General features: G+C 45.7%; 1 long non-coding RNA gene across 1 annotated transcript; it reads left to right on the top strand.

The window, feature by feature from the left end:
- Positions 1 to 385: 385 nt before the first annotated feature.
- On the top strand, positions 386 to 10,268 carry LOC125094415 (uncharacterized). The gene is made up of 3 exons (XR_007125495.1): positions 386 to 499; positions 2,209 to 2,489; positions 10,033 to 10,268. It is a non-coding gene; the product is annotated as an uncharacterized LOC125094415 (long non-coding RNA).
- The last annotated feature ends 10,030 nt before the right edge of the window (positions 10,269 to 20,298 follow it).

Here is a 20,298-nt window from a genome sequence, read left to right as displayed (position 1 = left end):
GTCGCCTCCCGCGGTCCAGCCAGGCGCTGTCGCCCGTGCCCCGGGGGGGGGGGGGTGTCCGCGCCGCGCCCCCGTCCCCCGCCCCCGCCCCCGGCGCCGTCGGCCCTCCCGCCACCCCCTCGGCGGGCCCTTCTCTTACCGCGGCGACACCCGGCGGGGACCTGCCCCTCGCTCCAGCGACACCCGGCGGGGACCTGCCCCTCGTTCCACCCGGCGGGGGCGGCGGGCGCGGCGCGGGAGGCTCGGTCGGCGGAGCGGGAGCGGCGGGCGGCGGCTGGTGCGCTCGTCCCGGCCCCGGCGCCCCCGGCCCCCTCGGCCGCCCCGCCCCGGTCCCCCGCCCCGGCCGCCGCCCGCCGCTCCCGCTCCGGCTCCTGCTCCCGCGCTGGGCGGGGCCGCCTCGGGCGCTGCGGAGGGAGCCCCGCGCTCGTCTATGGCCAAGTTCCTGGCGGAGCTCCTGGGCAGCGCGCTGCCGGCCAAGGGCGCCTCTCCCGCGCCGGAGGTGGGTGCGGGCGGCGTGCGCGGGCCGGGGCCGCGGGAGGGGACGGGCGTGCGCGGTGTCCGCCGTGGGTCCCGGTGCGGTCCGGGTGCGGGTCCGGGATGCGGGTCCGGGATGCGGTCCGGGTGCGGGTCCGGGTGCGGGTCCGGGATGAGGGTCCGGGTACGGTCCGGGTGCGGGTCCGGGTGCGGGTCCGGGTGCGGGTCCGGGTGCGGTCTGGGTGCGGGTCCGGAATGTGGTCCGGGTGCGGGTCCGGGATGAGGGTCCGGGTACGGTCCGGGTGCGGGTCCGGGTGCGGGTCCGGGTGCGGTCCGGGTGCGGGTCCGGGTACGGTCCGGGATGTGGTCCGGGTGCGGGTCCGGGTGCGGTCCGGGTGCGGTCCGGGTGCGGTCCGGGTGCGGGTCCGGGTGCGACCCGGGTGCGGTCCGGGTGCGGGTCCGGGTACGGTCCGGGATGTGGTCCGGGTGCGGGTCCGGGTACGGTCCGGGATGTGGTCCGGGTGCGGGTCCGGGTGCGACCCGGGTGCGGGGACGCAGCAGCAGCATCGCCGCCGCCTCGGGCCGGTGTGGGCAGTAGGTGCGGCCTTCCGGGTCGGACACCCACACCTGACTCCGCGCATCCCGCCCGGACCCGCGCATCCCGCCCGACCCGCGCATCCCGCCCCGACCGCCGTCCGCACCGCTCGCCCGAGCCGCGGGCTGCCTGGGGCTGGGGCTGCGGGGTGGTGTGGGAGCCCTTCGCAGCGCGCCGGCCTGTCCGGCTGAGGCGCTGGGGGCAGCGGCCGTTTTTGGGAAACCTGTGCTGGCCTCTGGGCCTTGACGGCCTCACACGGGGCACCGCAGCCCCCTTCCCCTCAGGTCTACACTGGGAACAGTGGATCCTTTGTCTCCGTCTACACGACGGACTGCCCAACACTGAGGCCTTGACCAGAGGACAGTGGCCGCCACCCTTCCTACAGCCTCACTCAGTGCTCGGGCCGGACAACCGTTCCCGCCGCTGCTCTGGGGCCACGTGGCCCGCTGCGGCTGCAGTTTCCCGACCGGCCGGGACGGCAGCACTTGGGGTCCCCGCTCCGCAACCACCTCCCCTGCCTGCTGCGGAGTCTCTTCTGCGCTTGGCCCCCGTAGGCGCTCCTGCTTTCCGGGGCCTCTGGTCACGGGCTTCCAGTTTAGGGCTCGGGCATCGTCCCTGCCCTGTGACCGATCGGTGTCAAGCAGGAGGGTCGCGGTAGTAAGGGACGAAGAGCGGAAACCAGACCAACAGGTGTGGGCGCTCCGTGGCCTGAAATCTAAAAAAAAAAGAGTGAAAAGCCTGAAAACGTAAAGCTTTCCAGGCCCACAGCAAAAATCAGCTGTGTCGCTTGGCCCGTTGTCATCTCTGCCATTTCCTTCTCTGTGGCGGGAGTGTTAGGTCGCACTTGGGGGTCATTCCAGGGAGGCGAGATGCTCCTTTGAAACTTTCTCTCTGACTTTTTCTTTTTTGGATTTGGGTTTTTATTTTTATTTATTTATTTTTAAAAGATTCTATTTTTAAGTATTTTCTAAACCAAGCGTGAGGTTCGAGCCCACACCCAGAGGATCAAGAGTTTTTTGCTCCACCAACCAAGCCGGCCAGGCACCCTCTGGATCTTTGTTTTTAAATGGCCAACCTATTCCAAGCGATGTTGTTGTATGTACTGACTTTTGGCTGAATATTCCTGTTTCGTCCTCCAGCCAACAGACGCCCGACCTTGATTTCTTAGAGTAAGTGGCTCTCCCCATTGCTGGTCTGAGGGCAGCTTAAGAAATAGAGATACACCACGACAGTTAAGAAAAGGAGTGACTGTTTTGTCTTTGAAGAGCTCCTGGGAAAGGGAATTCCTTCAGCCCCTCCCTCGTGACTCTGCGTGTCTTGCTTTGTGTCATTTTCTACCCATGTGGGGGCAGGAGCCTCCGAAGTCTCTGTTCTCTCCTTTCTAAAGATGACTGATTCGGCGTTGCTGAACCCCCACCAGGTACCCCCTTTAATCAGTGTTGCTAGAAGAGTTAAGACATCATCTCTTCCCTACCTACCGGGGAAAATCTGTCCAAACAGGTGTGTAACTGAGTCAGGAGTGTGTTTGGGATTGCTTTCTTCCCAGGCCACACATTCTTACTCATAAAGGAAGAAGCATTTGTTGCACTCTCTATTTGGGAGGGAGAGAAATGTGTAAGAAAGTTATTCTTAAACCTTTCTAAATATTCATTTCCCAAAAGCGAAAGTGCTAGGGCGTGAGAAAATTTAGACAGCTCTGCATCTCCACCAAATGCTCTAATTCTAACTTCGGAGGCGACCTTTAGTTCAGGGAGATCAAGAGAAGAGACGGAGGTTTTCATAATGAATGGCCTTTGGTTTCATTTTGGTTAGGGGGTGGCCGTGGGCGTGGTTTCTCCGACTCAGGCCAGTGCGGTGTGCGCAGGGGAGATTCTGCCTGAAAGAGGGCTGAGTTCTGACTGGACGTCTCATGTGTTTGCAGTTGTCCAACACGAGAGATGGGGTGACGGGTTGTGGGGAACACAGGGGCAGAGAGTCACTGGGGTTGGAAAACCGGTCTCGTGCGTACCTTGCCGTGTCTCCTTCAGAGGAGAAGGACAGATGGTGCGCGTTTGAAACCCAGCACGTCTTCATGGCCATTTGTTAATCTTCCCTCTACTTTTTCTTAGTATTTAAGTTTACAAACCAAGTCCTTGAGAAGCAGTTTTAAAGTTCCAAGAAAAATGAAAGGATGGAAGGTCTACCTCCATCACAGCAGTGCCCTGAACCCTGGGCTAGAATTTTGGAATAACGTTCGTGCCTCGCCAAAGGCAGAGCAGCTGCGGAAAGAGCGGGCCTTCTGTGTGTTCTGCTGTCTAGAGAAGCAGGACATTCTAAGCATAGGACGGTGGTTTCAGACCTAGCAGGTGCTATCACACGTGTCCCGTGTGCTTAGCCCGGTGGAAGTCTGGCCCTGATGTGCATTCCTGCTCCTGTCAGCTCTGACCTGTTGGGAACCTGCCCCCCCAGCCCCCGCCCCTCAGCCTCAGCCGCGCTCTTCATTGTGCCTTCCTGATAGTCGGCGATGGGTCTGGCTTCCAGCAGAAAGAGGCAGGACAATTATATAATCAGAGGCGACTGCGTTTTCTCCTTCCAGGCCCCCTTCCCTCAGTCTGCAAACCTGCGTTTTTAATGCTGCCGTCCTCCATGATCTAACCTGGAGGGGACCTTGCAGGAGCCGCATCCGCTGGGCAGAACGCATCTGGCCTTCCGGAAAAGGGGCGTTCAGGGGCGCCTGGGTGGCTCAGGTCATGATCCCAGGGTCCTGGGATTGAGTCCGCATCGGGCTCCTTGCTCAGTAGGGAGCCTGCTTCTCTCTCTCTGATAAATAAATAAAATATTTAAAAAAGGGGTGTTTGGTTCCATGCTGCTGCTTATGGATGTGGTGTCCTCTAGAACTGTCACGTCACACGTCCTGTATGTTGTGCTTGTTTCCGCATTCTGGTTTCTGTCTCCACCGCTGTTGCTGCCGACTGTGCCGATAGCTTCATTTTAGTTCATGCATAGCACAATAATAACTGTCATTTATTGTACGTTCTGGTGGGCATCGTTCTGAGGGCAGAACACACACGATCTCAGCTCTCAGGCCCGGTACAGGTGTTAACAACCGTGCTTCACAGACAAGAAAATCGGGGCTTACAGAGTTCAAGTAATTGGTTAAGGTGACTCTAGTGATGTATGCTAGAGTGAGCTCTCAAGGGTCACCTACCTTCTTCAGCTGTGGTTACTTGGTACTTGGTGTTAGGTTTTGTATCCCATATCAGCTTTATTCCTCGTTATGCGCTCTCTCTTTGGAAGCAGGAATGGTAAGTGCCCGCAGTCTTCCATCCTTCCTCCTCCACTGGGTCACCACTGGGGTGGCACGAGGACCCCACTCCTGAAAATGTTCAGTCGAGGGCTCATCGAACTCAGAGCAAAGGAGAAGATTCAAGTTTGATCACCATGACCCTTTACAGAGAGCTTCCACTGATGAAGCGTTTCCTGCGTGTTGTCCTGTTTTATCCCCAGTGACGTTATGAGGTTAAGTTGTACTGTCAGCCCTGTTTTGGAAGTGAGGAAGCCAGGGCTCAGGGTTATTACCTGAAGTGTCCAAGGCTCCTCCCTACTGTGGATCCAGTCTGGGAGGTAAATCCTGGACTCTGATTCCACAGTGCTGCTCTCACTTACTTGATCTTGTCCTGGCCTCTGACTGCTGCTTCATCTACTCTGTCTTTGGGACCATTGCCAAAGCAATTTTCCTTAATAGCCCAACTCAGCACAGTGTTTATATGTCCCCAGTTCCTTGGTGGTTTGCCCTCGCTTGCAGATGCAAAAGGAGATGCTGTTCCACTTGACAGTGTGGACGGTCACTCATGCTGTGGACTGACCCTGTGGACTGTCACAGTGACAGTGTGCTCACTACCTACAATTCCTCTCCAGTCTTTCCTTCCTCTTACTATACTGCTAGCACTCCAGCAACTTTTGCCTACGCCCATTACCTGATCATGTCATCTCACCACTAAGCTGTTGGCTCTGCCTGGAGTTTTCTTCCCCTAAGTCATCTCTTGAGTTTCCCTCCTACAAGGTTCAGTCAGACCCCCCTCCAGACCCAGCCCCTCGGACCCAGCCAGCTGTCTACCTCAGGCCCACTGAATACTACTGGCGTGTTTCTACAGGAGACCTATGGCAGCTTTCTGGAGTAACTTCTCTGTGCTTTGGTTTTCCGTCTTCAGTGGAGATGACAGCAGTGCCAAGTGCAGGGCGGGGAGGGTTAAACGGGTTCATGCTGGAAGGTGCTTAGAACAGTGCTCAGGGCGTGGTCATCGCTGAGCACCTTGCCTGTTGTCTGACCTCTTCAGGCTCAAGAGCCCTGCATCCAGCAGTGTCGTGCACAGCATTTTGCCTCCACGAGTAACTGATGGGTCAGACTGATCTTCCAACTCTGAAGGCTGATGGTTTTCCTTGCTCTTAGACTCCTTGTTGTTTTTCTGAAGTTCCAATTTAACCAGCACCCTGTATTTTTATGGGCCAAATCTGGCAACCCTCTTACCTGCCCCCCTTCCCCTCAGAAACCAGCCTCTAGAGTCCAATCCTACTCATCTGTAGCAACCCTGTCCCCATCTTTCCTGCATAATGGCCCCTGTTGTGACAGAGATCCTGTCCCAGGCCAAGGGAAGCAGCTTTTGGGACCGTGTGTCCCCATTGCCTCACTAGTGTGGAGATGCCGGAGTGAGCGAGCTTTCCTCTGCAAGGGTCAGCTGTGTGTGTCAGGGGCACCGCCGGCGTCCCGTTTATTCATTCCTCCTGTGTTCACCAGCTCACGCACTCATTCATTCATTCATTCAACGAGTGCTATTCAACCCTGGCTTAGGGTTAGGCACCCATGAAAGCGGCGCGAACTGTTTCAGCCGGGGCCCACAGTAAGACAGGGATTGCACACTGCAGTCGTGAATGCAACAGCTAGCTATACCTAAAGCACTGAAATCAAGTTTCAGGAATAATACATTTACGTATGATGGGGGACGTACTTTGATCTTTGCAATTCTACTCCTTCCATTCCATTTCTTCCATTCTATTAAGAATTAAACAAGGAAAGACCCACTGAATTGATTTCACGAGTTGTGACTCATAATCTGAAAAGCACTGCTCTACAGGATGGTAAGATTCTATTTTTACAGAACAATTTGTAGTACCTCCTTATCCCAGGACTATACTTACACATTATTACCCTGTATCAGGAGATTTTTGTGGTCTACCGTGGGAAGCCAATCACCATGAATAATATTACTTTTTGGGGAGAAGATATTTTCAGGGTTTCAAACAACTAACTTATCAAATGACCTTTGGTAAATATTCTGCCTCCAAATTGGGTACAAGGTTTGCCACGTTCCCTGAACCCGTGTTGATATGCTTCTTATTTAGAGCACTGTCGTTGGTTTCTGTTTATTTCTCTTCGAGTCTACGGACAACAAATGGGCTCCATGGGCCGAATGACTCCTTAGGCTGCCTCTGTGGGTCTTTCCAGCTTTATATTTAATCGACCCCAGCCCTTCTCTCTGGGAAGAACTTACACTTTCAAGCAGCTTTTTTTCCTTCTAATTTGCCTGGTAGAGATCTTGATTTCATCGATTACAATCAGCCCCTTGTTTAAATGAATCTTTCGTGCTCTCATCCTCTTGGTCATTCTGATGGGCCTCAGCCATCTAAAGAACGAGCCCAGTGGTCAGGCTGTGTTGAAAGCAAATAATTTGGTGCATAAGGCTGAGCTTGTGTGATTGGACGTCGGCGCACGATCAGAAGGGAGAAGTTTGCTTTGAGAGTAATAGCTCCTGTTGCCACAGCTGGGCTTTCGATGAGGTCATTTGAATTTTAAGCTAATGGGTACTGAGTTTGTCTTGTAAATTCACAATTCAGTTTGTTTGAGGGCCAACTGAATTGCTCGCTCCCATCTGAGCCATTGTCTACGCACAGGCAACTCTCCGCGCCTTTTGTGTTAGCTGCTTTTAAACTCTGCTTGTGGTCCTGAGTGCATGCGTTTCACTTATAGGAATATTTGGTCTCATGATGATTACATCTGTCTAATGACTTCTTGCTGAGAAACCGTTACATGATTTTTTCCTTTTCGTATTTTGATAGTAAAGGCTGGTGTTTCCTGTCAGTCAAATGGCCAGTGCTGGCTGCATGTCTCAAGGGGTAGGAAAAGAGCTTCCCTCCTTGACTGATTTCCTTCGGCTTAGTTCTTCTCAGTCTGTGGTAGTATTCTTGTGCGTTATGAATTTCTTTACTTCACAAGTGTTTGATAAAATAGGTCCAGAAGTGACATTTGTACTTAAAAAAGTTCTACCTACTTGGAGTTGCCTACAGAAGTAGCCCGTAACTAAAATGACAACTTTTACTTACCTGAATTTCGTGATGAGTAAGGACTATGCTTTCTACCCTTGGAGAATCTTAAATGTGTTCTAGGCCTGTTTCTCCAAATGCCTATAATATAGCAATTGACACAGTTGAAAGTGTCCCTTTCAAACCCAAATGGAGGTCTCATCACCTCCCAGGACCCACCGGAAACCTCCTTCTCCTTTCCAACTCCATTGGCAGCCAGAAGCACCACACATCTTTTTACCTAGGGGAGCACTTTGGTGCCTTTTTGGTTTCTTCCCTTTTCCTTTTCTCTTCATGAAAATCTGTCAGTGGCTCTGGCAGGCGCTTTCCTGGACTTAGAGCTTTCTTTGTATTCCTGTGGGTTGTTGTCCCCCGAGCTGACCAGCATTTGTTGAGTACGAACCACGCCCAGTGAGCAGTAGGGTCTGTGGGGATTTCACAACAGGTGGGAGCTGCTTTGCCTCTTTCAAGCCTTCTTCTTCTCCCCTGTTCCTGAATATGCTGCTCGTGTGCTACAGCGCTTTGTCATTGTCACTTTCCCGGGCAAGAGTCTGTCTACACGACTTTCTGTTTCCACAGGCTCAAGTCTTTAAAACTCTGCCTGGAGTTTTAAAACTCCTTTAAAACTCCTTATTTCTGACGTTCTCTCTCAAGTGTCCTGCTCTGCCAGGCTGACTTTCCTTCCTGCCATTAACTTCCCTCAGGGACCCTCACAGGTCAAATCCAAATGCTCCGGGGCCTTCACTTATGCCACCTGCTCATCCTATAATATGATGATCTCTGATCATTCTTTCCGTTCTTCCCAGTTAAACCCTACCCAGTCTTCAGGGCCACAGGGACGGTCCGGCCCCTCATGAAGGCTTCTCCAGGTGCGGGAAGTGGCCGAGAGCACGCGGGCTGGAGATCCGGATCTTTGTGTTCCAGGCCTGGCTCCCCCACCTCATACAAAGAAAATACTTCTTTGTATCTTGCTTTCATTTTCCGTAAAAGTGGAACGACAATAGTAACTATCTCACTGAGTTGTTATGAAGATTAAATAAGATAACTCAAATAAAATACTAAGCATAGTGTTTGGCATGTGGGTCATCGACACATAATATAATCATGATAATGATGATGACGATAGTTCTGTACTTTCACCTTGATCCCGATACGCTGGGGTGCCTCTCTCCTTTGACCGTCTTAGGACATACCTTTTCCATTTCTGAATTCTCTACAGTACCGAGGACAACATAGGTGCTCAATAAGTGCTCATTAATTTTGAAAACATGCCATATGCTGTTTTAGCAAAATCTGAGAATCAATTTGTTTCTGAATAGATTTAACTGTGTCTTATGGAAGTGTGACAGCCACTGTCCTTTTGTGACTCGCCCCCTAATCTAGGGGATATTTATTGATGCTAACTTGGGCTGCAGCTGTACAAATGTTGTTATTATACTTTTTATGCACAACTCTGGCAGAAGTAATACTTGACAAATGTGCCAATTATAGATTCCATTTAAATGAAGTTCAACCATAGATTGAAATATAATTAAACACAGAGTATTTTTTGTTTTTCAGTTGGTTTGCAACATGTGTCCTCCAGATAAGTCAAGTGAGGCAAATCCATGCTTTAAGTCAAGATTCTAGTCATCAGACTTCTGTGCTGCGTGCTGTTGGTGGAGAGTTCTGGCTGGAAGTCAGGGTAGCTTATTCTAAAATTAATTTACGCCCAAGAACATGTACCCAGTGGGTTTTCTTATCATATTTCCAGCGGGAAAGAGGGAGTAATGATGCCTCGCTTCTCTGGAAGCTCTTTTGGATGGCCTGGAAGCATGGAAATTTACTTTCATGGAGATTATTTGAACTTGGCTGAAAGTAAAGTGAGGGAACCTGCAGAGAGGCACACGGGGCTGGAAGTGGAGGGTGGCCGCATTATGCGTTGCAAAGAACCTGCACCAGGAGTCTTAAGATCTGGATTCTGAGCCTGGCTCATCTCCTCACCGGCTGAATGCTATTGAGGGAAATCTCCTTACCTCTCCGAGTGTCCATCTTTATAGCTCTAAAATGAAAGTAACAATATTCAATTTGCTTTACTCATAGAAATGATGTGAAGCTCCAGAATGGTAATAAATGTGGAAGTCCTTTATACATTGTCAAGCCCTACACAGATGTGAATTGCGATGACTGATGCTGTGATGGGGAGTGCAGAGACGTAAGGTGGGTCCTCGGCATCCCAGGCACGCAGGGTCTGTTGGGGTACCGATGGTCAAGGACGGTGTGGATGGCCAGGATGGAAATGCTTCCATTTGAAACGTACAGAAGGAAATAGGAAATAGACATAATTCACAACTAGAGCTTTAACCCCTGGGCAGGCAGTCCTGGAATCTACTTATATCTAGAGATTTCCTTAAAGAGTAAAGCACTTGCTCAGGATAAAACTTAAATGAGTTTATGAGTGAAATTCTATCGACATGGGGGAGGGTGGGAGCAGATACCAGTGGCAGGAGGCAAATTGCAAGGAGGGATTGGTGATCTCTGAAGATGGTTTGAGAGTCTAGGATTGTAGATTGTAGAAACATATAGTGGCTGTGGCTTGAACTCCCTGCCCTTTCCCTCTGTCTCCTGAGCATAGACACCCTGTTCAGAAGACAGAACTTGGCCCCGCAGCAGGATCATCACATACTATTTCCGAGAGCAGAGCTCAGAGAAGGGAGCCCTTTCAGTTCAAGAGGGGCGCTGACGCCCGGGGCAGAGTGATGATGGGTGTCCCCTGGCGGCGCCATTCCGGTTTACTGGTAACCCGGAGCCGGCAAGTCCTTTGTTGCCTGGGCTGGTTCTCAAGCTCACATGATGTAATTCCCCCCAGAGGGCACCTACCAGTACTGAAAAAGTGGGATCCTTGGAAGAGAATCTGATGTTCTTAGGGTGGAGGTGGGCTTATGGGGCCAGTGAAATTTGGGTATGTTGTAAGGTTTCATTTGTAACCACATTTAGGAGCAGAATGTTGGTCCATATATTCCTCCGTAATCAGTGTTCTTTCCTATTCCGTTCTTGAATAAGTGTGCAGCTTTTGTAAAATCTAATGCCCCAGGGCTTTTTTTTTTTTAAGATTTTATTTATTTGACAGAGAGAGATCACAAGTAGGCAGAGAGGCAGGCAGAGAGAGAGAGGAGGAAGCAGGCTCCCTGCCTAGCAGAGAGCCCGATGTGGGACTCGATCCCAGGACCCTGAGATCATGACCTGAGCCGAAGGCAGAGGCTTAACCCACTGAGCCACCCAGGTGCCTCGGCTTTTTTTTTTTTTTTTGTCCAACAATCTATTCTTGGTGTTCATGTTAGCCAAATTCCATGTCTGTTATAGTGTATTGTATGTCTGTTAGGAGAAAGAAGGGTGGTGTGGGAGAGCTCAGAGACACATACAGAGCCACACATAGACAGGAAGACACACAGACAGACTGACACACAGCGGTTTGCTTCTGGAATGGCCATGACGATTAAACCACAAGACCAGGGGTTACAATGCATCCAGAATCTCATTGACTTTATTTACCAGCTATGCTCCAAAACCTTAAATATGCCACGTACGTACATGAGACTGAGTGTGTGGACACTTTTCAGGGGCTCACAAACCAAACTTCCTTTTCTTTTGTGTTTCTCTTTTGCCTCCTTCCTCTCTTCCAGCTTAGGAAGGTCCTTTCTAAGAATCTGTGACATGGCTGTGTGCGATTTTCATTTTCTCCATCTCACTCTGCAAATAGAAACTGATTTCATTTTTTTTCATGTATAAAGAAATAATGCATCTGATTTCACAGGCCAGAAAAAATGTTTGGAAGGCATCCAGCCAGTCCCTGGGGAACCCCCTAAAATTATCCTCCACCTTATGGACTGTCCAGATTGTTTGTATGTGTGGCTAGGGAAGAGGGGGGCAGGGAAGTGGGATTTGGGAAATAAAATTTTCTCATGCCCAGATGCTGTGAGTGAGTCAGATGGCTGGGTGAGGACCCTGATGCCTCCTGTGATTTTCAGGAGATCATTTGCTGTGATTTTCAGGAGATCAGTGCCAGGTTTGGATGTCCAAGCAGCTGGGCGGGCCCCTCTGGGGTTCCTAGTGAACTCAGCCCCCTCTCTGCACATTGTGTGGACTTCCCTTATGTGCGAATACTTCCTAGATAAGTGGGTTTCTTTATGGTTGCCTCTTTGATTTGGAATTGCTGTTGGCTAGAGAGACGAAGAAATATACTCTCGGTTACTAGCAGACTTGACAGATAATGGACAATAATAACAGTTCTTTTGAATTTACCAAAACACCTTACACACGTAATTTTATTAGAAATGGAAAACCAGTAGGGGATTATTTTACTCTACTTATAGATGGAAAAACTAGGGAACAGGGAATTAAGGAATACTAGCTTTGGAAAACAGCTTGGGTCTAAAATTGTCTAACCAACTTTGCACATAATAAAAATAATTTACCACCTTTTCTGTATGTAACTTCCTCCTTCATAGGATAAGAAGATGGCACTATAAAAATACCACCAGTTGAGGGGCACCTGGGTGGCTCAGTCAGTTAAGTGTCTGCCTTTGGCTCAGGTCATGATTTCAGGGTCCTGGGATCCATCCCTATGTTGGGCTCCCTGCTCAGTGGGCAGTCTCTTTTTCCCTCTCCCTCTGCCTCCCCCCTGCCCCCGCTTGTGCTCTCTCTCTCAAATAAATAAATGCAATCTTTAAAAACAACACCACCAATTAAAATCATTACTATGAAATTCTATGCAAAAATCACAAAGTGGTACTAAAAACTGGAAAGTATCTTACCTCAAATACAGTTTGGAACAATGCAATGTATACCTAAGTACCATAAAATATTATTAGTTAAGTGAAAAATTAGGGCCTCCTGGCTGGGTCAGTTGGTAGAACATGGGATTCTTGATCTCAGGGTCATGAGTTCAGCCCCACATTGGGCACAAAGTTTGCGTTAAAAAAAAAAAAAAAGAAAAACTAATTCCTAGTTAGTACAGTTTTTCTTCCCATCTCTGGCCTTGATGATAAATATGGTAACAAATGGGAGCACCTTTGGTTATCTCTTTCCAAAATCATTTTCAAGCCCTTCTTTGCCCCACAAAATTAGCATAAACCCCGCCTGCTATTTCTAACAGTCCCCATCTCTTCCTTCAAGTTCCTTATATCACTGGATGAATATATCATTCCTTATATCGTTCCTTATATCACGGAACCAAGCCATGAACTACAAAGAATAATTCGATTTTTCTCTCTCAACAAACCATTCCCAAGACACAGCATGTCAGGATGTTTGCCCAGGATTTTAGGCTAAGGGTCTTCTGTCCTGCTGGTGGCTGTGTGTTCTCAGTAGAAGAGAATAATCAACACATTTTGTGGCACAGTGCTTTCTAGATTGTAAAGCACTGTGACTGAATCCTCTTAATGGTTCTCAAAGAATTATTATCCCCACTGGACAGACTTAGAAGCTGAGGTTCAGAGAGGTAAGCAAACGAATGCCCCCGATAACCCCAGCCAGAGAACAATGGAGCTAGGTCTTCAGCTCTAGGCCTTCTGTTTCCAGGCGCCCCCACTCTTTCTGGGGCAACCTGCAGTGTGAGTAGTAATGCCCGCACCAGTGGAAGGGAGCGGTAGTAACTCCAGCATGACGAACGCAAAAGTTGATGCTTCCCACTCCCTGTATCTTTTTTTTTTAAATTTTACTTATTTATTTGAGAGAAGAGAGAGACAGTGAGAGAGAGCATGAGCAAGGAGAAGGTCAGAGGGAGAAGCAGACTCCCTGTGGAGCTGGGAGCCTGATGCGGGACTCGATCCCAGGACTCCAGGATCATGACCTGAGCCGAAGGCAGTCGCTCAACCAACTGAGCCACCCAGGCGCCCTCACTCCCTGTATCTTTGGTGATATTAAAGACTGACTTAAAAAAAAAAAAACGAGATACATAACGTTATAATAGTTTCAGGTGTGCAACAAAGCAATTTGATATTTGCACATATTGTGAAATGATGACCACAATAAGTGTACTTAACATCTGTCACCATGCAAAGTGACAGAATATATTTTTTCCTTGTGATGAGAAGTTGTAAGATTTACTCTCTTGGTAACTTTCAGATATGCATTACAGTTATTAGCTATGGTCAGTATGCCGTGTACAGTATATTCCAGGATTTATCTATTTTATAACTGGAAGTTTGTATTTTTTGACCATCTTTGTCCATTTGCCCACCCCGGCCTCTGGCGTCACCCATCTGTTCTCTGTATCTATGAATCTATGAATTTATAAGCTGCTTCTTCTGTTTCTTCTGCTTTTTTTTGTTTCCACACAAAAGAGGGATGATATGGTATTTGTCTTTCTCTGTCTCTGACCTATTTCACTTAGTACGGTGCTCCAAGATCCATCTATGTTGGACAAATAGCACAATTTCATCCTTTTTTATGGCTGAATATACATCACATTGTCTTTGTCTATTTGTCTGTCAGTGGACACTCAAGTTATTTCCATACTTTGGCTATTGTAAATAATGCTGCAGTGAACATGGGAGTGCAAATTGTTTTTGAGTTAGTGTTTTTGTTTCCTTTGGATAAATACCCAACTGGAATTGCTGGGTCACTTGGTAGGTGTAGTTTAAATTTTGAGGAACCTCCATAGTGTTTCTCATAGTGGCAGCACCTACCTGTCTCTTGTCTTTTGGTAATGGGCTGCCTTTTGATGATTACCTTCTGGAGTGTAAGCTGAATCTTTATTCTGTCACTCATCATTTATTATTCGTGTAACCATAGGCAAATTACTTAACTTCACTAAGCTCAATGTCTTCATCTATAAAGCGAAGACAGTAATTGTTATAAGGGTTAAATAAGAAAATACGTGTGAAGAGTTAAGCACTATGCTTGACACATAATTAAGATTAGATGTTACCTTTCTTCTTATTTTTCCACTTTGTAACATTTTAGCGTCGTTCCTGCTGTATTAATTACGTGGAGGTGGTCGATTTTGAGTGGACATGTGGTGGCTGTGGAGAAAGCTCTGCTACAGAAAGCTCCTATTCTATACTTTTTCTCTGGCCCACATGGAAAGCAAATTAGATGCCCAGCCCTAGTGATGAGAAAAGATTGGTTTAATTTCTGTCTTTCTTGGGTAAATAAATCAATGTGTACTTTTCTTTCCGAAGTCTCTTGCCTATAACATACTGTGCTCTGCTGATTACTATTGAACGAGTATTTATTTAATTCCAGTTATGTGTCCTAGATGTGTGTGTGGTGTTGTAAGGATTCGAAAAGGAACAAGACATGGTCTCTGCCCCAGCTTACTTGAGGAGGGCTTGATTTCTAAGTGTAAAAACAGAGGACTAGTCTGAACTGGGTGTGTGGTAGGAAACCAGTATGCCTATTTTAGGGAGAAGATTTCACAGACTAACTCTTCCCAGCATGCTTCCAAGTGCTGTGACAACCCCTTAAAATATTTGTCAAAAGAAGAAGTCAACTTCAGAAGAAATTCTCCTTTTCCAGATTGATGCTATAAATAGGCAGAATAAGTTATTTGTGTCTTACAACTTTTTGAGACATAGCAATGATTAAAAATGGTAAAAAGGTGGCATTATATCTGCGGTCACATCAAAACCTTTTTGAAATTTGTCTCATTATTGTATTTTTTTAAAATTTTTGTTTTGTAGTGCCTTAGGCTAGTTACTTTCTGCATATGTAAAATGCTCTAAGTAAAAATACCTCACTGGGCTGTTACGCAGATTATATGAGATACGATGTAAAAGCACTAGGCACAGCACGTGGTCGCAAGTATCCAATTAGCAATAGTTTTCTTTCTGCATTGGTGGATATGCTCCTTGTCTTTCTAAAGCAGAGGTTCCAATGAGTCCTCCTGTGGAAGCTCCTCCTCCCGTTATCCCCTCTTATTCTTTCCCCTGGAGCGTTTCGTGTGCAGCTCAGCGTGGGCTTACATGCATAGCCCATCCAAGAGTTAATAACGCCGTGCTCCAACCTTTCTTGTTTCCTGGAGCTACTTAATCAGAGAAATCACTGTGGCCCTTTTCACGCAACTCATTGACGTCCAGAGCAACTAATTAGATAGAGGGAGGATAGAAAATCAATCTTTACTAACATTGACATTTCTTCCAATTTAAGCAATTCTTTTGCTTACATTCTTTGTGAAAACCTGTTGAGATCTAAAATTATCCCAGATGACTACATTAGAGAGTTCTAATAGGTTTTTAACATTAGAATAAAGATTATTTGAGCATTAAATACATAGTCAGAATTGGGAAGGGATCCAGCATATTTCACAAGCTCGCTAGACAAGTAGTCTGTACTCATGACACCATTGAAGAAGTCTCCTATCAAGTTAGGGGGCAGTAAACTCTTTGAGAATGTAGCCTACTTAAGGGGAAGAGGTTTGTGTTCAGTAGTTCCCTTTGTACCTCTAGTTCTTGATCCTTCTCCTCTCTGTTCTCGGAAGCCAACCTGTATGAAATATATCCACAGGATTGTCTTGGCTTCAGCTTTTAATTGGGCTTGGCCAATGGGGATCATTGGTCATAGACTGGAGGGAGTGGAGATTGTGAGGGCAAGGTGTTAACTACCTCAACTCCCTGTGTGCACCTTGAGTTGCAAGGTCAACTTGAGTTGGCTCTGTCCCTCTACTTACAATCACACCTCCTGTAAGGTGGTCCTGTCCATATAGCCTGTCTGTCTCCCACTCCTTGCAACTCTCCCTTCTCCTGCTACTTTATGTGTGTGGGCTGGGTGGCTAATGGGACATGTTACTAGCCCCTAAATATTGTACTATGCCTTGTGGTTTTTCTTATAGCCTTTCTGTATCTTTGTAAATAGCCAAAATTTTACTGAATTTTCCTTAAATTACCCAATTTGCATATGTCATCTGTTTCCCATTAGAACTTCAAATGATAGAGAACAGTAGCAACTTCTTCTTGAAAGATCAGAGTGACTCTCTGAATTACTGGTTTGTAAAAAATTCTGCCAATTCATAAAAATTCTGTGTGCCTCATCACATATTCAGGTAAAAGTGGGTGAATTCACAAGAATGGCATATAATGATGTGGCTTGTGTTGGTTGTGTTTTGTGGTTGAATGGATGTCATTTGGGTTGAATGAGGATAGTATTAGAAGTTCAATGAATGCCAGTGTCTTAAAAGAGTTAGAGATGAGTAGAAGCTGGGTGAATTGCATCTTAGCTTCTTAACTTGCACGTGAGGAATCTGAATCGCCCAGAAGTTCGATGAGTTGCCCAAGGTCAAATAATTAGTATGTGGCAAAGCTGGGTCTTGTGCTACGTCTTGCAACTCTAAGGCTAGTGATTGTTTTAGTGCTCCAAATTGTGGAAAAGAGTTAAATTTAGTTTTCATTATGCAAAATACATGGCTTTGACTTTAACTGGTCAGCTTGCAGTGAGCCAGAAATGTACTCCAGTGCGGTAGTGCGGGTTTGATTGGTTTTTAAGTAGGAAGTTAAGTGCAAGTAAGGAATTTCAGTTTACAGTAACCCATCTGTCACGGCAGCTCAGCCAAACAGAACAATGTTATAAAGATGTTAACATTGTTTTAGAATTTGTTTATTCATAAGGGAATTTTTTGCTGTATAGTATTTTTAATTTCAGAAAATATGGTTTGTAGTATTGCTGAGTGATGAATTATAAAGATACTCAGAAAAAGTAGTAAACCCTTTTAATAGTTTATCATTAAAGGAGTTTTGGGGCAGGGCGCCTGGGTGGCTCAGTGGATTAAGCCTTTGGCTCAGGTCATGATCTCAGGGTCCTGGGATCGAGCCCCGCATCGGGCTTCCTGCTCAGTGGGGAGCCTGCTTCCCCTCTCTCTCTGCCTGCCTCTTTGCCTACTTGTGATCTCTCTTTCTGTCAAATAAACAAATAAGATCTTAAAAAAAGAATTTTGGAGAAACTGGTCTCACTGTTTTATACTAGAGAAATATTTTATTTTCTATTATATATACTGTGTATGTACCCAGATAATTGGAATAGTTGTTACGTGGAAGGTGTCAGTATCTCTGCCCTTAAGATAGTAACAACCTAATGCAGGGGATATGAGATAGAGATTATATCCAAATTGGAAAATAAACGGTAAAATTTTCTGTCTAAGCCAACTGTTAGGAGGACCTACAAGATAACCCCTTCAATTAAAATGTAAGACCCTGAAGTCCACGGTAAAAACTTACATTTCTTTCATGGTAGGCAGGGAAAATGATATTTAGTAGATATTTGACAAATAAATAAATGAAATCACAAAGGTGTTCCTGTAGTATTTTAGGAGTAAGAAGGGAATTTGGTCCAATCCGCTTTTTTTATCCAGTTCATAGTTACAAGGCTAGATGGTTCACATGTTGGGAATATTACTTTCCTATATACATTGTGTGTGTGAGGAAAAAATTTTTTTCCTATTTAGGTTTGCATATAGAAAAATTAGATTGTCAATTCAGTGTTGTCTCTTTAATAAATTAAAAAGTGAAACTGTTTATGTAAACAAATCAATAGCAAGTTGATTTAAATCTATTTTACTATGAAACATCATCAATTTTCTCATACAGAAAACCTTGAAAATTAATAAATATAAGCAGTTTATTGGCTTTAGTTTTTGTGTTTTGATACTGACCCATGATAGCAGTAACTAACACCTGTCGAATGTGTCAGTTTTCCTTACAGTTTTGAAATACAGTAAGATGGTCTTTGCTGTAATTCTGCTTTCCTCGATAATGCTTCATATTACTGCATTACATGCATATTTTAGAATTTTGAACTATTGATTTGCGCCTGTGTAATGCAAGTAGGTGCCATTCCCCTTAAAACATAAATAGGTCCTTGTTTTTGTAATATCAAGATTGGCCCAATTATCTTTTAGAAGGTGGAGCTTTCAGAGAGACGGATTTGTTGACCATTATCTAATGGTCAACTCTATGCTCATCCAGACATGAAAATTCCATTTTGACACTGATATTTCCTCCAAAAAGAAAGTTATAGGAAGTTACACCATGGTCCTCTAGAGAGAGTGCTCAATGATCCCTTATCACTTATTCTATCAAATTAATTTTCTTCCTCATTTGACCCGAACGTTAGCGTCACCTAATATGATTTGTCCTTCTTTGGAGAAGGCCCTCGACCCTAAAATATCTTAGAATAACATTGGTTATAAATTATAAGATCTGTTATGATAGAAACTTTACATTGTTTAAATTGCTTAAATCTCCATCAGAAAGGATGAATCCCCAACTTTTGTAGCAACATGGACGGGACTGGAGGAGATGATGCTGAGTGAAATAAGTCAAGCAGAGAGAGTCAATTATCATATGGTTTCACTGATTTGTGGAGCATAACAAATAGCATGGAGGACATGGGGAGATGGAGAGGAGAAGGGAGTTGAGGGAAATTGGAAGGGGAGGTGAACCATGAGAGACTATGGACTCTGAAAAACAACCTGAGGGTTTTGAAGGGGTGGGGGGTGGGAGGTTGGGGGAACCAGGTGGTGGGTATTGGAGAGGGCACAGATTGCATGGAACACTGGGTGTGGTGCAAAAACAACGAATACTATTACGCTGAAAAGAAATAAAAAATAAAAAATAAAAAAAAATAGTGTTATGTGACATTTTTAATTTAAGTCGTTGAAACTCTTCTTTTTAAGTTACCAGTATCATTCAATTGAAGAGAACAGAGTGTAAAACGTAATGTGGTTTAATTTACTTTTTTGGTAATTGTTTTGTTGGCCCATTTAGATTTTTTTGATTTTTTTAAAAATAAATCTTCAATCACAATAATTGGAACATTTGGGTAAAAAAATACAGAGGTTTTCTTCACAAGACAAATTATTTCTGTTACATTCTACCATGTTCATAATTTTGAAAGGTAGTTAAAAAATGAAAATGGAAAATTTATTATTAAAAAACGCCACATTAACTTGAAATATTAAACTATCTGTGGACTTTTGCTACAATTTTTAAGACAACATAATTGGCTTTTGTGCTTGAGTCAGTGTCTTTTTCCTGGTTGTTGTGACTGTCCGTGGTACTGAAAGTGAGCCATCTTGTTTTAGACAGTCGCAAACGACGGTGATGTGAGAAATTTCTAGACTCATCCCTCCATTTTCAATGAGAAATTATACAGTGTTGAACTCATTTACTTAATTTGCTATGGCTTGTAGTGACTGATCAGGACAAGTATCCATGTGTTTTTTCCACTTTGCCTGGGAAACCAGGCTTCAAATCTTGGAGAACCCCAGTAGAGTTAAATGCATAAAACTCTGGGGTTCAGTCTGAAAAAGCAGTCTCTGTATTGTGAGTCTTCATAAACCCTTTGGATGCAGGGACGTATGTAAGTATTTTTTTCCTTGTTGGGTACGCTGATGAGATTTCACCAACTTGTAACAACCCTACTGGTGAGGGCTATGCATCCTGTTTGGAAAAACAAAATAAAACAAAACAAAACAACAAATCATTCTGAATTATTCCTTGGCTTTGAGTCTTTTGAGGGCCTTCTTAAAAATCTGACTGATTTTGGAGTACTTCCCAAATGTGAACAACTACCTCATTATCTTAGCATAATGAGATAATATTAATTTAACTATTTAAATTCAGTGTCCTTGAATGGTCTTAAAAAAAAAATTGGGAAGGTCAGCAAGGTTTGGTGGATAAATCTTGAGACAAAGGTAAAAAAATCCAAGATAAAGTATGAGCCACCCTTAAAAATAATTCCTAGAAGAATTTTATTTGGCAAGGCTTTATTTCCCTTCCCAGTAGTTTAAGATGTTACTTTGTTCTTGTAAGTTAGATTGCTAATTTTATTTTTCCCATAATTTTTGTCTTGGTTTGACTGTCTTTAGGAAACATTTGAAATCTGTTTTGGTACTTCCTTTGAAAAAATTAATACGATTA

The sequence above is a fragment of the Lutra lutra genome, chromosome 2 (assembly GCF_902655055.1).
Source record: "Lutra lutra chromosome 2, mLutLut1.2, whole genome shotgun sequence".
Taxonomy (NCBI): domain Eukaryota; kingdom Metazoa; phylum Chordata; class Mammalia; order Carnivora; family Mustelidae; genus Lutra; species Lutra lutra.
Note: the sequence above shows the minus strand (reverse complement) of the source record. Positions and strands in the feature narration are given on the sequence as shown.